Source organism: Rhinolophus ferrumequinum, chromosome 11, assembly GCF_004115265.2.
Source record: "Rhinolophus ferrumequinum isolate MPI-CBG mRhiFer1 chromosome 11, mRhiFer1_v1.p, whole genome shotgun sequence".
NCBI lineage: Eukaryota > Metazoa > Chordata > Mammalia > Chiroptera > Rhinolophidae > Rhinolophus > Rhinolophus ferrumequinum.
Window position 1 is genome coordinate 20,093,525 of NC_046294.1, and position 17,538 is coordinate 20,111,062.

The window sequence follows — 17,538 nt, forward strand, 5'->3', positions numbered from 1 at the left end:
TCTGGGTGGACATAAATTTTGAGGGGATGCTATTCAGCCCAGTAGAGCCCACCATCTGGCCACCAAAAATTCACATCCATTCCACATGCAAAACAGATTCACCCCATCCAAATCCCAAAAGTGTTAATCCATTTGTGCATTAACTTTAAATAACTCAAAAAGCTACAAATTTCAGCACCTAAATAATCTAAACCATCTATGGGTGAGATTCTGGGCATGACACATCTTGGGGCAAAAATTCTCACCCTGTGTGCACCTGTGAAATTAAACAAAAAAGGGAAAAAAAGGTATCTGTTTCCAAAGTACAAAAATGGGACAGGCATAGGATAGACATTCACTATCTGAAAGGGAGAAAATGGAAATAAAGGAATTACTGGTCTAAAGCATCCATCAGGGTAAATTACATTAGGTTTCAAGGCCTGATAATAACTCTTTGTGGTCCCATCCACCCCTGGGTTCATGGAGGCTCTGCCTTCTAGAGGGATGGGGGCATCATCGGCTCATTTTCTGAGCCTACAGAAGTCAAAATATTCCATGCCTCTGGCCTTGCATCCATGGCCTCTACCTCTTCCATCAAAATAAGTTTTTCAAGGATAGCACATGTTGCTATCTGAGTAGCTCCATCAACCTGTTTCTTGTCTATACAGTCACAGAAGATCAACAGGCTCTCTTTATTTTATCCTGTCTCTGGCTCTTTCGGACCAAACCGGCGGTGTTTCTGTGTATGAAACATTCTTAAAAACCTTGTCAGTTTCCCATGTAAGTCAAGGGAATCCATTCTATTACACAAGAAGGTTCTCTACACATCCTTCCTGTATAACCCATTCTATTGCTGGCTTCTCCTAAGACGGATGATTGGATCAATGTGTCACACAAATAATATCTTCAGCAAAAGTTTATTAAACCACACCCGGGAATTTTTTTCAGAGCACTATATCTGCATAGACTGAATTTTTTTTTCCAAATCATCAAGTGCAGGTTCATTTTTACTCGACAGTTCCTTTCTCAATTTATTTATTTCCCCTGGCATTTTGCTATAAACACAAGGAGAAACAAGGATATACATTCAAAAGTTTGGTGGGAATTTCATTAGTTAAATATCTAAGTTCATGAGTTACAAGATATACTTTCCACACAACACTAAAACTTAATTCAGCCAAGTTTACTGCCACTTTGTAATAAATATAAATTGTCATCTAATGTCCAATAACAAGTTTCTTCTTTCTTTCTGACACCTTACTAGAAGCACCTTTAATGTTCATATTTCTACCCACATGCTGTTGCTGATGACATAGGAAATTCTTTAAGACAATAAATTTCTCTAACTTATTCTTTATTTCCTTTTGATCACTTGTCAGAATTGCCTTTAACATTCAACTTTCAATAAACTGTCTTTTCAAGGCAATCTAAGGTGTTTCAATCATGCACCTACACATTCTTCCAGCATTTCTACCCACTACCCAATTCCAAAACTATGTCTGCATTTTTAGTATTTGTTTTACCACCACCCAACTTCTGGTACCAAAATCTATTAGTTCCTGAGGGCCACCGTAAAAATGACCAGAAACTAGGAGACACATCACAACCAAAATTTATTCTCTCATAGTTCTAGAGGCTAAAAGTATGGAATTAAGGTGTAAGCAAAGCCATGATCCCCCCAAAGACTCTGGAGAATAATCTTTCCTTGTCTGTTTTCAGTGGCCCCTGGAATTCCTTGACTTGAGACAGCCTACCTCCAATTTCTGCCTCCTTCTTCAAAGCCTATCTTCTCCCTCTGTGTCTCTCAATCCCAATTTTCCTCTTCATAATACGGACATCAGTCCTATTGGATTTAGATTTCTTCCTAATCCTGTATGACCTCATTTTAAGTGAACTCATTACCTTTGTAAAGACTCCTCCAAAGAAGACCACTTCCTTAGGTTTCAGATGGATGGGAATTCTGAGGGGGCAGGATGCAAGCTAGTGCAAACACCAAACAAAATCAAATCCCCTCATTTGAAGTTCTCGTGATACCCTATACCAAATTCTACTATAGAACACATCCTATTTTATAATTGTTTGTTTAAGTATCTCTCTACTTTATGAGACAATAAGGACTATGAATGACAGATTTTATTTTTAATTTCTTATCATTGTATCCTCATTAATCTAGTACAACGTCTAAGATATGATCAATAAATGATGATTTAATGACTTACAAATGAATAAATGGTACATAAACCCTGAAGCTAAAGTTAACTGAACAAAACGCTTAACAGTCACTAATAAGGTTATAATAAGCACATTTTAGTATTAAAGCCCCTGTTAGCTTTTCACAAAAACAGTTTAAAAGATTGTCATAAAAATGAAACACTAATGTTGCATCTAAAGTAAATGAAATTACAATTAAAAACAGACATGTCTAATCAATCAAATGTCTTGTTGCAATTAAAATCATTTTACTTATATCAAATGTTTTTCTATGGAAATAGAAAGCCTCTTTAGCAACACATTGAAGGGCAAAAAGAAAAAAAAAAGTAAGTAGAGTTCCAATACCACCAATTTCCCAAACTACTTACATTTTTGTAAAATGGATCTCTAATTCTATAAATTGCAAAGATTTGATTTCTTATCATGGTCTTTATTATTAATGGTCTTTAGCAGGAAAACATTTTGTCATTTAAATCTGTTCATTTTTTGTCCATGCCAAAGAATTGTCTTATTCACATAAAAAATTCAAACATTAACAAAAGCAAAAAGTCTTAATAAACAATATCCAGATATTCTCTTAAATCCACGATTATTTCAGTGAGAGAGGAGGGTTTACTGAAAGAATGCTGACATTGGTACCTGTACATGGCCCTGATGAAGAGGAAGTAAATAAAATTTAATGCTACTTAATAAACATTTTAGTGAACTACATTTTTCTGATAATAACTTGATATAAGAAACAATAAAACACATCATTGGTGGTAAAAAGGCAGAGTGGTAAAAACTCTGAATGTTCAATTTCTCAGCATTAGTCATACATGAGATAGTAACACCTAATATTCACTTTCTTTCTCTGTCCCACCCCCCACTCCCTGTACAGTAAGGCTCATGTGCAGTAGAGGCAACTTGTTGTTGAATAACAAAATTCATTGTGGTGGAGGGTGTGAGCTGATTTGAGAGGATGGGAGTAGAGGAGTGGTTACTATATCTCTACTTGTCATAGAGGATGTTTTCTTGTTTGACTAGAAAATGTAAAATCTAATTGCTCCTTTTTAAGATCACAATTAATGTAGTCGAATACAATATCAAGAAAAACAATCACAATTATGATTGAATAGTAAGATTTACAATATGAACTTATTTTTAATCTGGACTTACTAATTTTTGTTTTAGCTAGTGATTTTATCACTCAAATCAGGAATATTCATCAGGAATTTGAGTAGCGTTCTGAAGACATTTCCTCTAATTGGCTCTGTAGAGTACATATTTGTAGAGCATTCAGTTGTGAATATGTATGTATAAATAGAAATATGTATGTCTTCTCTTTTGGGGGACATTTGTTTTTGGCCTAATTACTAAAAAAAAAATAAAATAAAATTTGAAATAGTTATTCCAGTAGCCCGTATTTAATACCAAATGGTCAGAAAATATTTTTATATGCCTATATTACAACATAAATAAGAAAGAAATAACTTTAAAAACATTCTAGTGTTTTCCCATTCTCTAAAAAATAATTTGGACTAAAATACTAGTTCTTCCTTCAGACACACCATTAGAGAGCTAAGAGTTACCTACCACTCATAATCTTTAATGAAAATCTGTTTAAATTTGCCAAGCAGATAATTCCTATAAGTGTTAAAAAACAAAATTCGACTGAGTCAATTTGAAGATCTAATTGGCTTTATAAAGTGATCCATGAATGGGCAGCATGCCATCCAGCAATTAGAAATGGGCTCTGAGGGGTTGAACATAACGAAAGTTTTTCATAGGAAGAAGGGTAGGGTAATAGAGCTATAAGCAAAAGAAAGGAAAATACGAATATTAGGACAGAACTTCTTGTTTTGGGGAGGAAGGGTAGGGCAAGGTTTTTATCATATGGATTGTCTCTTCTGCCTAGGGGGGATGGAGAGGGCCCCTGTAACAGATTACCTCATTGGTATTGTCCAGAAAATTCCAGATTGGTTGAAAACAAAATCAATCATTTGAAAAGATACCTGCACTCCTGTGTGGATTGCGGCATTATTTACAATGGCCAAGATATGGAAGCACCCTGGGTGTTTATTCATAGACGGATAAAGTAGAAGTGATATACACACAATAGAAAATTATGCAGTGAGGAAAAAAATGAAATCTTGCCTTTTGCAACAACATGGTTGTATCTAGAGGGTATTATGCTAAGTGAAACAACTCAGACAGAAATACAAACTCCATATGGTTTCACTCACATGTGGAATTAAAACAAAACAAAACAAAACAAAAAAATCCCACAAAACACAAAACAAATCAACCTAATAGAACAAAAACAGACTCATAGAAACAGACCAAAGGGATGGCTACCAGAAGGGGGTTGGGATGAGGGGCCTGGTGAAAGGGGAAGAGAAATATAGTCAATAATATTGTGATAAGTTTATACAAGGACAGATGATTACTAGAATTAATGGGGTGATCACACTGTAAAGTATAAAAATGTTGAATCACTCACTACATTGTACACCTGAAACTAATATAACCAATATAAGATTGCATACCTACTACACCTAAATAAAAAAAAATTGAAATATTACATTTCTTGCAAAGATCAAAATTGCATTTAGGTTAGATATTAAGTCTAGGTTTGGTATCTGGAGCTTTAAGTGATGCCATTTTGGGCCTGTACCTTTCTCTTTTACATAAATTAATAAATACAGGTTTCTAATGTGGGATTATATCAACATAATTACTGTAACTGTTTCTTCCATATATTTACGCTAAAATTTTGTTGACTAAGAAGAGAAGAAAAGCCTAACAAATGGAAATTTTTCCATGACACTGAATCAGTGCCACTTTGGAAACACTGTTTTGTTGTTGTTCTTTGTTTTGTTTTTCTTTTGAGACTTAAAAAGTTTCCTGTGTATCTGGCAATTAAATTTTTCCTACAAATACAGAAGAAAGATTTGCTCCAGTGAAATTGGCTATAGAATTGCATGCTCTTCCAGTACAAGAAATAAATCTTCTTTCTATTTCATCTCCAGTAATTCTGCTCACTTGGAAACAATAGGGAATCTTCAGGTATACATAGAACAGCTGAGTTATGTAGCTCTCAGATCCCTTTATTTCATCCCTTTGAAAATTATTTCCCTTTGGAAAAAGTTCACGAAGTCTCAGGGGAAGGGAAACCACAAATCTCACAAGCACTACCTCTAGTTAAGACCACATTTCCAAGAATATATGGTATGTTGTACACTAATATAGGATATAGAAACAAAACGGAAAACAAAAGCCAAAACCATGAAAAAGTAAACTTGCCTGAATTAATCAAGAAATTTAATTAAGATTACAGTGTTTTTTGTTTTGTTTTGTTTTGGTATTATACATGCTTGGATCAACAAAAGGTAATTGTACAATTCTTTTATTATATAATCGGAGTCTTTTAGTTCTGTCTCCCCACTTTGAATAAGATCAAACTGAAAATGCCCTTAAGAATGAAAGCAGGATGCTTTTGCAATTTAGAAGGCACAATTTGAATGACTATTCTAATGTTGTAAGTACTGAAAGTTTAATCTTTCTCTGATGTTTATAAAACTTCATTCAAATTAAAGCAGAGATTCTCAATAATAATAAATGTTTTCAGTTAGCTATTATCTTATGTGCTCCTGTTAAATTGTATTTGTAAAAATGTTGGTGCCTTGTCTTTAATTGACTGGAAAGGTTCAACTGCCCCAGGTTTTAGTTTTTGATGAGCTGTGAAGAAGGCTTTTTAATGAGTTGGTAAGTGACATTGATTACCATTAAATCACATCATGCACAGGAAACAATGCCGTTAACTTACAGTTTTCTGGATTCCACAATGGCTTGTGCATGGGCTGTCTTTAAAGATTAGCCACCTCCAGGCCACAGAGCATCTAATAAGTTACTCTGAAGAGTGCGACAAAAGGAAAGAAAAAAAAAAGTATATATATATATATATATATACATATATATACACACACATACACACACACATATATGTATATATATACAACATATATATGTATATATATACAAAATATATATATATGTATTATATATATATGTGTGTGTATATATATATATATATATATATATATTCTTGGCCATAATTTGTTGATATCCTCAAACTCGGTTATAATCTAGACAAACTTTAGATGGAATTAAAATTTTGTTGTGATAATGATGAAAGTAGTATCATCTCAGACTTTATTACCATAGCAAATGTTACCAAACATAGCAAATATTGCATGTTTTCCACATTCCAGGTAGAGTTGGATTTAGTTTCTTGTAACTTTCATAGGAACTGCTTCCATTTTATTCCCTCAGACACCTATTCTATTTAAGCTAATAGTACTTGCTCTTGAAACAACACTCTAATAGGACACTCTGTCATAGAGCTCCCAATTTCAACCTGGTTTATATAGTATGTTCAATTTCATAGACTAATCTGCCTAAAGCATATGGGTAGATTGATTACTTGCTTGATTACATTTCCCATTGCTTAGTAAAGAGAATTTCATTTTCCTAGTGGGACATTCAAGAAACTTCCCAATTTGATCCCTGTTTACTCCCATTCAAACTTCTATCATTCAAATTTATATATACTCTAGGTGAACTTCAACCACTCAGTGGCTTATAGATTTCAGATGAAATAAACTTCTCAGCATGCATTATGTATAGTACAGTGTTTCTTCATCAGTGAACAGCAAATATTTTACAGATATACTCCAAATATTGATATACTTTTAAAATGTATTTTTATCTAACTAAGAATACTTGCTGGTGAGTTCGGTCAGAGAGAAGATTTAGCAGAGGAGGTTATTCAGGGTGTGGTAGAGTAGGATGTGATTTGCTATAAGGTAGAAAAAGGAAATATATGCCAAACCACACCTGAAGACAAATCCTTCTTTCCTGGGATCAATAATAACTTCCTTGTGAATATATAAGAAAGCTTGGTCTAGACAGTAAACAATTCAATTTAAAAAGTACAATTCAATAGTGCAATTTCCATGGATATACCTTTATAGACCATTTGAGATGATGTTATAGTGTGATGGTGACCGTATTATGTTTATTATTTTCTCATATAATGTTTTTATGAGATTTAGATCACTTTATGTATGCTATTAAAATATCTAGTATTCTTTTTTAAATTAAAGTTTATTGGGGTGACAATTGTAAGTTACACAAGTTTCAAGTGTGTACAATTCTGTAATACATCATCTAATATCATGTTGTGTGTTCACCACCCAGAATCAGTTCTCCTTCCATCACCATATATTTGATCCCTTTTACCCTTTTCTACCACACCCCTACCCCCTTACCATCTGGTAACCACTAAACTATTGTCTGTGTCTACGAGTTCTTGTTTATTTATTTGTTTTTCTTGTTCCTTTTTTGCTTTCAGTTTTATATACCACATATGGGTGAAATCATACAGTTCTCGACTTTTTCTCTCTGACTTGAGCATAATAATCTCAAGATCCATCCATGTTGTCGCAAATAGCACTATTTTTTCTTATGGCAGAACAGTATTCCATTGAGTGTATATACCATATCTTCTTTATCCAAAACAAACATTTATCTAAGGACAATTTGGTTGTTTCCATGTGTTGGCCACCATAAATAAAGCTGCAATGAACATCAGAGAACGTATATCTTTATGGATAAATGTTTTCAGATTTTGTGGGTAGATACCTAGGAGAGGGATTGCAGGATAATATGGTATTCTTAAGTATGTTACCCATGTAAAATATGTGCATGACTATTATCAAAATGTCAACAAATAGCATGTGTTGGCCAGAATATGGAGAAAAGGGAAGCCTTGTGCATTGTTGGTTGACCTGCAAACTGGTGCAGCTCATATAGAAAACAGTATGTATATTCCTCAGAAAACTAAAAATGAATATACCCTACAACACAGTAATTCCACTTCTGGACATTTAGCCCAAGAAAACAAAAACACTAACTCAAAAATATACATGCACCCCTATTCTCATTGCAGTATTATTCACAATAGCCAAGATATAGAAACATAATAGATGAACGGATACAGAATATATATATATATATATATATATATATATATATATATATATATCACATTTTCTGTATCCATTCATATATATATCTATATATACACACACACACACATATGTGTCTATCTATCTAGATAGATAGACACATATGTGTGTGTGTGTGTATATATATATATACACATATATATGTAATAGAATATTATGCAATAAAAAAGAATGAAATGTTATCATTTGTGACAACAGGAGTGAATCTAGAGGGTATTATGCTAATTGAAAAGTCAGGAAAAGAAAGAAAAGTACCATATGGTTTCAATTATATGTGAAATCTAAAACCAAATACAACAAAAACAGACTCATAGAAACAGAGATCAAAGAGATGGTTATCAAAAAAGAAGGGATGGGAGGATGGGTGAAAAGGGGAAGGGAAATACAGTCAATAATACTGTAATAAATTTGCATGGTTTCAGATGATTACTAGAATCAGTGGGGTGATCACATTTTAAGGTGTAAAAATGACAAATCACTCTATTGTACACCAGAAACTAATGTAAGCAATATAAAATAGTATACCAACATAAATAAATTAAAAAATATAAATTCCTATAATATTATGACAAGGCTTCTCTTGTGGGGGCACTTCTCTTATTTTTCTAGCTTTGTTTTACAATTCTATGTTTCCTTTGCTTCTTTAATAGAGTTGAAACTTCCTAGGGTTATGGTTCTTGTCATAATCATGTTTATTTCTGTATCCTCATTATTCTTCATATTTCATGACACATATTGGGTTTGTGAATATATTTGTTTAATAAACAGTTGAATAGAGTTTGAATGAATGGTTATCATTTTTTAAAGGGCAAATAAACATATAATATATATATGAAAAGACTACTCTCAAATTTACTTAAATTAGATGTAACCCTAGTTTCTTTATCCAATGTCACTTAGAGGTTTAAAACGATTCATTTAATTATTTCAGGCACTCTCTGCATACTAGGTCATCATATTAGTTTTATAGATGATACAGGCATCCCCTTTAATTTTCTAAATGTACTATGTTATTTTATCCATTCCATATTTATCATAATTGGATAAGATAAATACTTTCTTCATTTTCAAGCATATTTTTGACATTTTAATTGATGATTAAAATTTTGAAAACTCTTTGACATCTTCAGTACTTATTATAATTACGGAATTCATGTTCCACCTACCATTTTATTAGTAGAATCATTTAATTTCCATTATTACCCATATTCCAGATTTATTTTGGAATAAATATGCTTTATTTAAGCATATCCAGAAATGCTTCCTATTAACTTTGATTTTATTTGCTTTTAATAATAATTATTTGTCTTTCTTGACTGCATGTTTTTAAGCATCCTTGGTACTCTCTTTTCCCCTTTTTTTCCTGGAGATTCATGCTCCATCTTAAAGCTGGCATTATTAAGGTAACACTTATAAAATCAACACGAGTCATATCACACAACCAGAGCAAAAATGATGTCTCTCTGTAGTCACAATGAGAGAATTGCCTTCTCTTGTGAGGAATGGTAAGCTGACTTCAGAGAGCACAACTTTCTGTGGTTCTGTAGAAAGAGTAAGATGGTTGTCCTAACCTCCTCACCTCAAGGGCATTTGTCTCTTGGTCCGGATATAAGAAGGGGTGTGTGTGTGTGTGTGTGTGTGTGTGTGTGTGTGTGTGTGTGTGTGTGTTTATGTGTGTGTGTGAACAGAAAGGGGGCCAAACATCTGCTTAACCTAATTCATTCATTCAACACATATTTATTGAACACATACTATTTGGCAGGCTCTTCCAGATGTAGAAAATATAACCATGAATAAGATGAATCATCAGACTCAAATTCCTGAAAGGTAGAGAATGCAGGACACATACAATGTACAAGTGAAAAAGTAATAAAAAATATAAAGAGGATTATGCTATGGGAGTGATGCTGATGGAGGTAAAAGAAAATTGCTTTAATTTGGATGGAATGGTTGAGAAGGCCTCACTGAAAAGAGAATATATGAGTTGAAACCCAAATGATAGTAAGAAGCTACATACATAAAATTCTGTTTCAAGAGCTCCAGACATGGGAAAATGTAAGTATATAGGCACTACACTGTGAATGAATTTATTGTGTCACAGGAATAATTTTAATACCTAACACCATTAGGGAATTTTCTTTGTTTGTTTCCGAACTAGTTCTTTGTGATTGTCTGAAAATGGTTTCCTTTATAAATTCAGCCCAAATGTAACAATATATTCCTACCTTCATCACATTAGGACTCTATCTTTAGACTGATGTAAATATTTAAGATGTGTCAAAATAAGGTGAAGAGTAGTCCACAGCTGGGCAGCCATCCTGAAACAATACCTCTAAGCACATTAAAAATCAGTGTGTATACATATATATATATATATATATATATATATATATATATATATATCTGTAAATATATACACACACACACACACATATATATATATATGTATATATGTGTGTATATATATATATACACATTTATAGTATATTACATTTATACTATAAGATCCAGAATATGAGGTAATACAATATGTCATTACCACCACTAAGAAATTTGTAAAATAAATCAGGATATATGGCATGCATAGATAAAATGGCAAATACGTGTAAAGATAAAATGGAAAAAAGTAACCGTTTTAGAATCTGAAAACCTGATATCAAGCTCTGCTCTGCTTTTTATAAACTCAGTGATCTGTAAATCATTTACTCTCTGATCTTGGTTTCTTCACATGACAAGTGAAAACAACAGTGGGCTCCAAATTCACTTTTTAAATTACATAACAGAAGCTTTCTTAAAATAAACCTTCAAGGGATGTGTAGGTATGCATAAATTCATCTCAGGATATGTTACTTAATCTAGAGAGAAAAAGTATTGGTAACAAATATTTCTACCTAGATGAGACTTAAAAGGTAATATTATATGAATCCCTGATTTTAAGTACAGTCATCTGTCTCTGAACAAGGATAGGTTCTCAGAAGGCAATTTTGTGGTTGTGCAAACATCATCAGGTGCACTTACACAAACCCAGATGGTACAGCCTACTGCACACCTAGGCTGTGTGGTAGAGCCTATTGCTCCCAGGCTATAAGCCTGTATAACACATTATTGTACAAAACAACGTGAGATTAATTCAGCACAACAGAAAATGATGCAATCAAGAGATGCAATAAACACGAGATGTATGAGGCTGATGGCATAACATGGCATACTGTTCTACAGTAAACATTTTTTTTAAATAAGTAGAAAGATTAAACTCTAATATAATGATGAAAAGCACAGACTAGTAAATGCATAAACCAGTATCATAATCACTTATTATCATTTTCAATTATTATGCACTGCACATAATTGTATGTGCTGTACTTTCATACGACTGGCAGTGTAGTGCATTTGTTTACTCCAGCATCACCACCAACATATAAGTAATGCACTGACCTACTACTTAGGATGGCTACCATGTTACTAGGAGACAGAAACTTTCCAGCTCCATTATAATCTTATGGGACCATTGTCGAATACGCGGTTTGTCATTGACAGACATGTTGTTATTGTATTGGAGACTGAGAGTTCAGTGAAGTAAAACAACTGGTCCCAAAACACCGAGCACATGATAGTCAGAGACTAAGGCTAGGTATTTTAAATATTTCATAAAAAGGTTTGTACCTAAGTCCTCTTGAAATTAAACACACACACACAACTGAAAGATATATGATGGTACAAACGCAAAGAAAGAGTCTCCTTTTTGAATAACATGTGATAAAGTTGATGATGAGCAAGTCTACATAGAACACAGGATGAAATGTGGAAACCCTCCTCAAATGAATGATCATTCATAAGACAGGTATCTGGAACAAGTGTATCTATCAACATAGTCTCACTTAAAAAAATGCTAAATGTTATAATTTTCATGGTTATGAAATATTTTTACCTCCAACAATGGTAACTCTTAAGTGTTAGTCACAAATTATGATACAGTAAGTACTTCAGTTTTGATATGTTCCTGACTCTGGTATGTAAGGGGAAAACCGAAAAACAAACAAACAAACAAAATCTCTAAAATTGTACTTAAGACATGTTTAAATCCTCTGAAACAATGTTACAGGTACAAATTTAGAAAAGATATGTAGAGTTAGAGACACAGTAAGAAGGAAGTCCCCAAAGAATAACTATCAACCCTTAATGACCCCAATTTCAATAGCTTCAAAAACATTGCTATAAGAAGCAAAGAAAGCTCATTTTTACTAGCTTCCCAGGAGACAGTATCTCCAAACATATATCTGCTATATTCTGCTACATATCACGCAGAATTATTAACAGAAAATCTACTATTCACTCATTCCCTTGGCCTACTTCTTGGCAACTACACTACACTGTACTTAATTTTCAAGTAAATAACGTATTAAAAATTAATATGAGGAAAGAGTAATTTAGAATTTAGAAGCGAAATAAAAGTAAAATAGTACAAGCTAAATTACAAGAAATGTTGCTCTAATATAGGTTTAAATTTCAGGTGCTAGAAGGAGGGAAGAATTAAGAAAGCGCTCCGACATTTAACATTTCAATACGATGGCTCTCCAGTTCAAATTCTGGGGTTCAGGGCAAGATTTTCTTAATGGGCTTGACAGATTTTTTTCCAACAATTCTGTCCTTGACACTTGTAGGATGATATGAAACAAGTGTGCAATTTGCACACACACACACACACACACACACACTATAACATAATATACATCAAGCTAATAAGATATTAAGTAAAATACGTTCCTCTCTCAATGTGATTTTATTTTACTTTACTTTTTTATTTTATTTTACTTTAAGCTTAAAATATTTTACAAACATATCTTCAAAATAACTTGAAAGTCCAAGATTATAATTAGAATTATCCAAGTCTTCGGTGGGTAACCAGAGGATAGCTAACACTTAGCCTCCGATATAAATGCCCTTTTTCTTTCTCTTCATAAACTGCATCCAACACTGCAAGGGGCTTTAGGTGAATGCATGCATACCACAGCCCACTCATCCAAGCTCACGTACTCCACAAAGAACACCTCCTTGGCTTGATGTGCTTGATGGCTTACTTTCTCAGAAGAGGCTCTGGAGAAGTGGGCTGTGGATTCTTTAGGTGGGTAATTTTGGTGTCCTGGAAAAGCCAAGAGGAAGTCATGTGACAAGATGGCCGGCCATGGTTCTTGGACACTATGGACTATTCACTTCATGTGGTAGATATGATCATAGGAAGTTCAGGAAAGAATTGTCTGCATCAGGGCTCAGGGAAGATACTTCCTTGCTAGTGGCACTATCCTCTAACCACCAGTATTTCCGAGAAGAAATTAATGAGCTGTTTCTGTGGCAAGGAATCATATAGGAGGCAATGTGACTTCTACTTTGCTGTTCAGTACAACTGCCTCCTGGAGGCGTGGTCTACGATACGGCCTGGATACATACGGAATAGTTGGAAGGGCCTTATCAAGAATCTTCTCACTCAAATGTGTCTATAGTCATTTTATTTATTTAATGACCTTTCTCTGTCATCCTATTTTAAAATACGCAATTCCTTGAGGAAGATTGCATAAAATCATGCTACTTTTTCCTGTCATTGAGTTTATCAGCCTACATTTTCCCGTTTTCATTTCTTTATTCCAAGGTACTTCATAATTTCTTCATGGAAAATAGTGCAGAGCACAGAAGGAACATTAATTTGGATTCCAACAAGCCTACTTTCAAATGTTGGCTAAGCCTTTCCAAAGTTTCATACCATAGGAAAATTAAATAACTTCTATAAGCCTCAGTTTCCTTACCTGTAAAATAGAGCATTAACTACCAATCACATGAGTTTGGTGTGTTAATTTAGAGGGATAGTCCCTAAAATGTCCATGTACACTATGTTATACACAAAAACTGCTCAGTAGATGGCTATTCTCCTGCATATCTTGGGTATTCTATTTAATGAAATTTCTATATCACAGGAATCTAAGGTTTTTATGGTCAAAGAATGTCTTTTAATCTTCTCTGTATTTTTAATACCTAGAACAGTATCTAAAATTTAATAGATAATCAAAATAAATTAAGATCAGTATATAGACGACATGAGAGCAGGATAAACTCTTCCCCTCTTATCTGTCTTCTCAAAGCTTGGTATTATCTCTAGTCTCTTTAATAATTGCTTCTCAACCTGGTTTAATATGCAGGTAAAGAAGGTCTGGCCTGCATTCATGAGCATTATAATTTACCTTCAATAAGTCAATTCAACAAAGCCAAATTTGTTGAGTGTCTATTCTGTGCCGATCTGAGAAAATAAAGATACATACGATATTTGTTTTCGTAGTCTAATGGAGAAGAGAGACATTGAAACAAGAAGTGAAGTTTAAAGATGTTAAAACCCTTTAGGGGAAAAAGCTCATTTCATCTATTAATAAAAAAAGAGAATTGATGTTCAATGAGATCATCATTCTTAAGACCCATGCCTCTCTTCCATCTTACCTAGATTTAACATTCCCATTTCATATCTTCTGTTCATGCATAATTAATATTTTGGGGATTACTTTCTATTCCATTCAACTCTGGCTAGGTAGAGTCTACCTGCCAACTCTTACTGCCAATTGGCTTGCTTCCGTATTTATTTAATTTTATGTATGTATTTATTTATTGTACTTTTTAAATCTCAAAATAGATTTGCAGAACATTATCTCATTTTAACAACCCTCAAATGTGATAAAGTCGGTGTCACTGTATGTTTATGTGAAAGATGATGGAATTGGAGACTTGAAGAGTTTATAGGAACAGCTCAAAGTCACACAACTAGTAAGATACGGAATTCGTTCTCCAGCTCAAATCTTTGTGAATGGAAGATTTCCGTGATTATGATTTTTTATGACCTCTGAAAACATTGGTTATTTGTTGCACTGTATTTTTATTTTCTTTTATTGACTACAGACTGTAATATCTATTTTAAAAGATACATGGGAAATTTTGAGGAAGTCCGATAAATAACTGCCCACTTCCCTGCCTATGTTCTGAACAAAGTGATAATTAACACTGATATTTAAAAATGTAACTTAGAATCTACAGCCAGATGAACTTACTCATACTGAAGCAAATAATAATGAGGCAACAAGTTACTCACTACTGAAGGGCTTTCCCAGGGAGTAGCTCTCTCTAATGAAATTTGCAGCTTGGAGAAGCAGAACAGATCTTGATTCCTGTAGGAAGGCATGTTCCTAACAGGAAGGGTAAAAAGGAAGTATGAACTAATATGCAGAGTTTCTCCTTCCAAACCCAGTAATCAGTTAAGTTACTCATCTTCTCAGGTGTATTAATAGAAAATTGGTTTCAAAACGGTCTGGTGTATTCCGTAAATAGAAGTCCCTTCACATAGAAGAAAATATCAGGATTGGGAAGAAATAATCCCTACAGTCATTCTGGAAGTTTGGTCCTGTTAATTCCATGTTGGTAACTGTAAGGCCATGGTGGACCAGAAGAATGGTTATCCTCTTAAGGGAGGAGATGACCAGCCCAATATTACAGTCCTGCTAATATCTGTATAAGTTACCTCCCCAATATTCACTACCCTGTAAGCTATTATCCTTTGACTAATATTGATTGACATGGATTTTTCCTTGTAAAACTACAAAATTCATCACAAGAAGATATTAATGATATCGGAGTATATTCGTGATATTGGTTTCAAGGCCAAAGCTGAAACATTTACTCTGATTTTCCTATTATACAGCGGAATACATATTCTTCTCAAGTGTACATGAACAATTTCCAGAACAAATCATATGTTAAGCTTTAAAATGAGCCTCCATATAAATTTAAAAGTATAGAAATCATTTTTAAAAAGTGTTTCTTCTATTCACAATGGAATTGAACTGGAAGTGGATAACAGAAAAAATATTAATAAATTCACAAACATGTGGAAGTTAAACAACACTTAATACTTAGTGATGGTTGGATTGCTCCAACTTCTTTATAACAAAAGGATCAACAAAGAAATCACAGGGATTTTGGAAATTATTTTGAGATGAATGAAAATGGCAATATAAAATATAAACTTATGCAGCTAAAACATGTCTAGAACGCAGTGCATTGCTCTAAATGTCTCTATTAGAAAAATAAGATTTCAAATCAATACCCCAGCCTTCCACCTTAAGAAACTAAAAAAAAAAAAAAAAAAAAAAAAGAAGAGAATACTAAAGACTAGAGTAGAAACAGTGAAATGAAGAATAGGGAAAAAAAATAATAATGCCAACAATTGGTTCTTTGAGATGATTTTAAAAATTGGCAGACTTTTTGCCAGATGAGCCAAGAAAAAACTGATGATTCAAATTACTAAAATCAAGAATGAGAGACAGAACATAAATATGGACCATAATGATGTAAAAAAGTATTACAAGGGAATTTCATGCCAAAAATTAGATAACTTAGATAAAATGGACAAATTCTTAGAAAGAAACAAACTAAACTGACTCTAGAAGAAATAAAATAGCTGAATTGACCACTAAGAAGTCAAGAAATTGAACTAGTAAGTTAAATACTTCCCACAAATAGCTATACTGGTAAATTTTACCAAATGCTTCAAAAAGAATTATACCAATATTTCGAAAACACTTTTGGATTCATCATATAAGGCCAGTATATCTTTCATAATAAAACCAGACAAAGACATCACAAGAAAAGTAAATTTCAGACTAATATTATTTATAAATATGGATGCAAAAATCTTCAATATACCAGCTAATAAAATTCAGCAACATGTAAAGATTGTACATCAGTGAGATAAGTAATCCTTTATCCTGGATTGCATAACACAATGTATCCCTGAATGCAAAGTTGGTATAAATTATACTATTCAATGAATGTAAGGCATCATTGCATTAATAAAAAAAAAAGGACAAAAAACACACGATTATCCTAATAGATGTAGAAAAAAGCATTTGACAAATCCAAAATGTTTTCATAAAACAAAACAAAATAGGAAAAACAAAAATAAGCACTCTATAAGGTATAAAAGCCCAGGGCTAACATCATATTTAAAGTTCAACAATTGAAAGCTCGTCTCCCCCATTTGGATTGTGGGGTCTAATTTCTTATTTCCACTCTCCTTGAATCAGTATTAGATTGTGTGGGCTTCTCTAGACATGAGCATTCACGTTGTTGTTTTTTTTTTTTTTTTTTGAAAAGGTGTCTTCTGTCCTATGCTACAGGGAATGTTTCCATTGCTTCTTGCTATGGAACTGTTTAGATCTAAGAGACCTATATCTTAAGCATGGTTTTT

General features: G+C 33.2%; 1 pseudogene; it reads right to left on the bottom strand.

The window, feature by feature from the left end:
• LOC117029655 (KH domain-containing, RNA-binding, signal transduction-associated protein 1-like) overlaps positions 1 to 17,538 on the bottom strand; it is a 28,942-nt pseudogene that overhangs the window by 10,388 nt on the left and 1,016 nt on the right.